Source organism: Phoenix dactylifera, chromosome 6 (genome assembly GCF_051530095.1).
Source record: "Phoenix dactylifera cultivar Ajwa chromosome 6, Ajwa_hap1_PhDact_Kaust_v1.1, whole genome shotgun sequence".
Lineage (NCBI taxonomy): Eukaryota > Viridiplantae > Streptophyta > Magnoliopsida > Arecales > Arecaceae > Phoenix > Phoenix dactylifera.
Genome location: NC_143195.1, coordinates 421,619 through 428,160, shown reverse-complemented (window position 1 = coordinate 428,160; position 6,542 = coordinate 421,619).

Below are 6,542 nucleotides of genomic sequence, written 5' to 3'. Positions count from 1 at the left end.
GAACCCCAGGCCCACCACGGCCGGCGGTTCAACCACCCCAACGGGTCCGATCAACCGTGACAACTCCCTGACTCCGGTATGATTCGGCCTTATTCTTCACTACGCCATTAATGGGCCAAATCGTGCCCATTTATCACAAAAGAAGACAAATTCCCCTGTCACCTCCCAGGTAACATAATGCCCTTCTATAAAAGGGAACCTGGGAGGAAAGAAGAGGGGGACCCCGGACTCGGACCGGAGGGGAGAAAAAACGGCACAGACACAATTGAGAAAAATATCCTCTTTATCTCATCCAAATATTCTCTTCATCCTCTCCACATATCTCTTCCTGACTCTCTCCACATATTAGCCCCCTCTGACTTAAGCATCGGAGGGCCGGCGCCGGAGAGCCCGGCCACCGGCTTTTTTGCAGGACAGGACAGGACGCACTCTTCTCCGCTCTCTCATCCCTACGGAGGACGCAGTCGGCCGGCGCACCGCCGTCCGCCCTCCCGGCAGCGGAGCTCCTCCTCCCCTGGTTTCGCGGCGGCCCCCGGGTCCAATTTCTAGCAACAGTAATAACCCCAAAATTTTTTTGATATAAAAAGGGATAGAATAGTCCTTTAAAATTGATATAAGGGATAAAATTGGGAGGAATCAAAAGATAATGACATAGTTGTAGATACGTTGAAGTGGTAAGGGTAAAATTGGAAAGGAATCAAAAGTTAATGGCATAACAGTAGATATGTTGAAGTGTTAGGGGCAAAATGGGAATTTAATAATATTAAAAAAAGGGTGAATGGTATCTTGATGTGATTTAATTGGAGGGTTTGAGCTGGCTCACGGGAGTGAAACAGAGAGGAGAGGGGGAGGGTTCTCAGACGACATAGAGAGAAAGAAAAAGAGAAGAAGAAGAAGAAAAGAAAAGATTTAGGGAACGGGGGAGTTGAATCAATTAAAGTTCTCTATGTTATAATTGGCACGTAGATTATGATCCTTGATACAAGACTAAATGTATTATAAATGCATGTCACAGTTGGGCAAGAAGCTAGGAAACAAGAAGAAGAAGTTTTCCACTGCCTACTGTAGATTTTTGGAGGTGTATCGAGGCCGTGCCAGATTGACAGGTGAGTGGGAGTTTGTACTTTGCACCATGAGCGCATTCCTTATTCATTTTCATAAATGTTGCCAATTGTGACTTGATTCCACTGAGCTTATTGATTAATTGTTATAGTAGATTCCTCTATAATCTTGATTCTCCATGCTTGATTATTCTGTACATGCATTTGAGGGAGCATTGAGAGGAATTACGAGGGGTTGATGAGTAATCAAATTGATTCCGAATTGTGAAATGATTTCTTTTGTAAATTGATTTCATTTTTTCTATTTCAAAGATTTGTAGAGCCTTTTTAGTGGTATATTGAGTTGTATTGCACTTCCTTGACCCTCACTCATAACCCTGATGTTAGTTTATGATTGGGTCATGATCGAGTGAGTGGTAGTCTTGATTATACTCCTTTTTAATAGAGTATTGGGAGGGTGTATTATGGCATTTATGCATGGCTTGGCAGTATCTGCAGGACATCTATAGTCGATGGGGCTGAATATCGGCCTTTGTGCACATAGTAGCCTTCTGGGTGGGCGGAGCCCAGTCCCTTCCTATGGGGGACACGGCCCTAGGCGTAGGATCGGCCGGTCCTACGACTTATATTCTGCTTGCCGCCGGGCATAGTAAGACCCCGCGAGGTGCAGTATGGCTTTCCGCGGATGTAGAATTCCCGCAAGGTGCCGTTTAGTATATAGATGTGAGATGGATTTCTGTTCTGGATACTGGCCTGCATTTATATTATCAGTGTGGTGTCTTATTCTGCATATGCATGTGATAGTAGAAAGTTGTTGCTGGTTCGCCTGGGGCAAAAAACCCACCTCCCGATAGCTATCTAGCATTTATATTATTGGTATGGTGTCTTATCCTGCATATACATGTGACAGTAGGGAGTTGTTGTTGGTTCGTCTGGGGCGTAAAACCCACCTCCCAATAGCTGTCTTGTTGATGATTCAGCCTATTGACACATGATTTATATGATTCAGTACTACGACATGTTGAGCATATTCATATTATCATACATACTTATTTGATTATTCTATATATGCTCCAGATGAGTTGATTGGGATTGTGATGATTTACTCCTTATTTCTTATGTTGAGTTATGTGTAACCTATTCTTAACGACTGCTCATATGCTCTTGAGATTTCACCTCGAGCCATGACAATATCTTGTCTCATGTGCATAGTACTCTCTACTCCACTCACTGAGTATTTATATACTCACTCCCCAGTTTGGTGTTTTTGATTGCAGGGCAAGTATTGTATAGAAAGGAGCAGGATTAGTGGTTGCCTGCTAGCTGTGCCGCTCCATAGTATAGTATAATGTAGATAGAGGTTTATACCCTTTTAGTGTATTATAAACCTTCTGTTGTATATAGTATATAGTTACAATCATAGATCCTGTTGTGGATATGGGTTTGACCATGGATGGAATGGGAACCAGATTTTTATACAGATGAGTTATATGGCTGTGATGATGTATTGATATATATTGTCCAGGTTTATTATGTGACAGGTTATGTGATTGCTGCTCTGACAGGTAGTATTGTTGTATGTAATGAGATAATCCTGACAGGTCACCATAGGAAAGGTGATCATTTTGTGCATGCATCATGCCAAAATTTTTCAGAATTTATTGATGATTGATAGGTAGTAGAGTTCTACGTGGTGGCTGGTGGCCTTATGCCTACCCGCACCCTAGGACCGTCGCGGCGGCCCGCCGGGAACGGGGCGGGGGGCGTGACAAAGCTTGGTATCAGAGCAAAGGTTAAAGAAGAGTCCTGTCAGAGCAATAGAGTGAGTCAGAATTAAGTATAGGATTATACTATGGAGCATAAGATTTTTCTGTATATTAATTTATGAGTCATTTACAATTTAGTAAAATATATTATGACTCAGTGTGTAACAACCGCCCTTTCTTTTTGACTCTTTTAGAAACATATAAAGAATACCTCCAAGAAGAGGACTTGCTCGTCCTGGAAGGAGGATGGAGCCAGATATAGCATTGGATGCGGGTTCTGCACATGTCGAGCCCCAAAGAGAAAAACCTCCTCCTGCTGATAGACGGAGGGTTGATGATCAAGGAGAGGTAGGAAGTAGAGATGCATTGATGGAACAGTTACTGACGGAGAATCAGGCTCTGAGGGAGCAGATTGCTCGGAAGAAATCTCCTGCCCCGTCAGTAGTATCCATCCCACCTCCTGTAGCTGTGCCAAGAAGTTTAGCCAGGTGGGCTCTAGATGATGAGGGGATTACTGTACAGGAATTTCTGAGGCTCAGAACCCCAAAGTTTAAGGGGGAAGAAGGTGAAGATCCTCAGAAATTCCTGGAGGAGACTGAAAAGATGATACGGAGACTGCCCCGTTCTGATGTAAGGGCAATAGAACTTGTAGGGCTCACAATGAAAGAAGATGCCTGGGGCCGGTACCAGAGGCACGTGGAGGACAGATTGTACAGTAGGAATCCTCCAACCTGGGAAGAGTTCAGGCAAGCAGTGATGGATGAGTTTTTGTCTCCGGCTGAGAGGCAGAATCGGGCTCTTCAGTTTGAGAGGCTGAAGCAGATGCCCGGAATGAGCGTAACTGAGTACGCTCGTGAGTTCATTAGATTGGGGAAGTATGCTCCTTACATCATCCCCACTGAAGCTGCCAGGATAGAAAGATTCAGGCGGGGTCTGATTTTCCCGCTTTATAATGCAGTACTGGCAGTAGAGGTCCCCACCTTGTCTAGGCTGATTGATAAAGTAAAACAGTGGAAGATCAGAAACAAAGAGGAAAGGGCTGAAAGAGAACAGAGGAAAATGAGTAAGGGGAAAGGACAAAGCAGCCGAGGTAGATCTGAGGGAGCAGATCTCCCGAAGGGCCCGACGGAGCAGTCTGTACGCTCAGCTCCACCTGCCCCACGTAAGAGAAAATAGAGGGAAAGAGGTCAATCACAAGATACTTTTCTACCATCAGTACCTCGTCCTCCAGTCACTATGGCCAGAACTGATCTAGGTTCCAATCATGGCCAGTATGTGGCATATGTGGGAAGCAGCACCCTGGCAGATGCAAAATGGGTCAGGGAGTGTGCTACAGATGTGGACAGCCGGGTCATTTTGCCAGAGAATGCCCGCAGGGTGCCACCTAGCAGTTTGTGCCTTTGGCATCCTACCCTTCTGTGCAGATGGACAGGCCTAGTAGTAGAGGGCCTGTAGGCAGAGGTAGAGGTCAGACACCAGCGTCACAGCAGAGTGCTGGACCATCTCAGCCATCAGCTCCAGTAGGCAGAGGGCAAGGAAGGGTGTTCACGGTAAATCCACAAGAGGCACAGGCATTAAATGTAGCTGTGGCAGGTATGCTCCTTATTGATAAGATTAAAACTAGAGTGTTATTTGATTCTAGAGCTACCCATTCATTTGTGTCCCCTTATTTTGCTAAAAAATTAGCTAAAGATAAGATATTAATGTATATTTCCTTAGCTATTAGTACATCTGTAGGGGATAGTATAAAAGCGAAGTATGTGTATCCTACCTGTGTGGTAGAGATAGAAGGTAAAACACTCCCAATTCATTTGATTTCCAATACCACAACGAGCAGAATATGAAGAGAAGATACACTCACCTCTTTGAGTAATCAGGTAATTTACTCTTTTAAATTTGAGGACGAATTTTATATAAGGAGGGGAGGATGTAATAACCCCAAAATTTTTTTTATATAAAAAGGGATAGAATAGTCCTTTAAAGTTGATATAAGGGGTAAAATTGGGAGGAATCAAAAGATAATGGTATAGTTGTAGATACGTTGAAGTGGTAAGGATAAAATTGGAAAGGAATCAAAAGTTAATGGCATAACAGTAGATATGTTGAAGTGTTAGGGGCAAAATGAAAATTTAATAATATTAAAAAAAGGGTGAAGAGTATCTTGATGTGATTTAATTGGAGGGTTTGAGTTGGCTCACGGGAGTGAAACAGAGAGGAGAGGGGGAGGGTTCTCAGACGACATAGAGAGAAAGAAAAAGAGAAGAAGAAGAAGAAAAGAAAAGATTTAGGGAACGGGAGAGTTGAATCAATTAAAGTTCCCTATGTTATAATTGGCACGTAGATTATGATCCTTGATACAAGACTAAATGTATTATAAATGCATGTCACAGTTGGGCAAGAAGTTAGGAAATAAGAAGAAGAAGTTTTCCACTGCCTACTGTAGATTTTTGGAGGTGTATCGAGGCCGTGCCAGATTGACAGGTGAGTGGGAGTTTGTACTTTGCACCATGAGCGCATTTCTTATTCATTTTCATAAATGTTGCCAAGTGTGACTTGATTCCACTGAGCTTATTGATTAATTGTTATAGTATATTCCTCTATAATCTTGATTCTCCATGCTTGATTATTCTGTACATGCATTTGAGGGAGTATTGAGAGGAATTACGAGGGGTTGATGAGTAATCAAATTGATTCCGAATTGTGAAATGATTTCTTTTGTAAATTGATTTCATTTCCTCTATTTCAAAGATTTGTAGAGCCTTTTTAGTGGTATATTGAGTTGTATTGCACTTCCTTGACCCTCACTCCTAACCTTGATGTTAGTTTATGATTGGGTCATGATCGAGTGAGTGGTAGTCTTGATTATACTCCTTTTTAATAGAGTATTGGGAGGGTGTATTATGGCATTTATGCATGGCTTGGCAGTATCTGCAGGACATCTATGTTAGATGTATGCCCTAGAAGCCAATTTGGCTGACACATTGTTGATTCTAGGGACATATTTTTGTACTTGACTATTTATTATTGAATAAATAAAAGGCATCTTTTTCATTCATATTGTTTATATGTCTATGAATCGTCCAAGAAATTAATAAGATGATGATACATATTCTCAAGAGTTGAGAATTTGAGCCATGTATCATTGGTGATTAATTTCTAAATGCTCCTGATCAATGGATCATCACGAGGACGGTGATCGATCCGATCAGTGCACAGATCACTTTCCTTCTGGATGGACGAGACTTGAGTCCACAGTGTAGGGACACTGAAGTGATAGTGCAGGTGCTTGTTAGAGAACAAGGGTACTGAGCGTGACCAAGACAAGAAGTCACTTGGATGTCTATCCACTCGTCAGTGACTTACTTGATGTTGCAGTAGTGTGACTGGTCCTTTGACCTGCGGTGCTTCGGCTACTCACAGTGAGGTTATTGTAGTTTGACTGCACACATACATGGTCTCTAGCCATATGGGTCAATGCAGTGTAGATTGGCTGCAGTAGGTTCACTGTAGGAGTAGGGTATGCACCTATAAGGAATCTATCGACCTTGATAGAAGAGGAGTGATCCTATGTGATTTGTTAGACTGAGTTCTAAGACCTTGGCCAGGGCAGTAAAGTGGAGAAAGAGTTTTTCACTATCGAACTCAAGTCGAATAAATCTTGACATATGACAGACGATGGGGTTTGACGAGTTGTCCATGACCTCCGTCCTGTAGG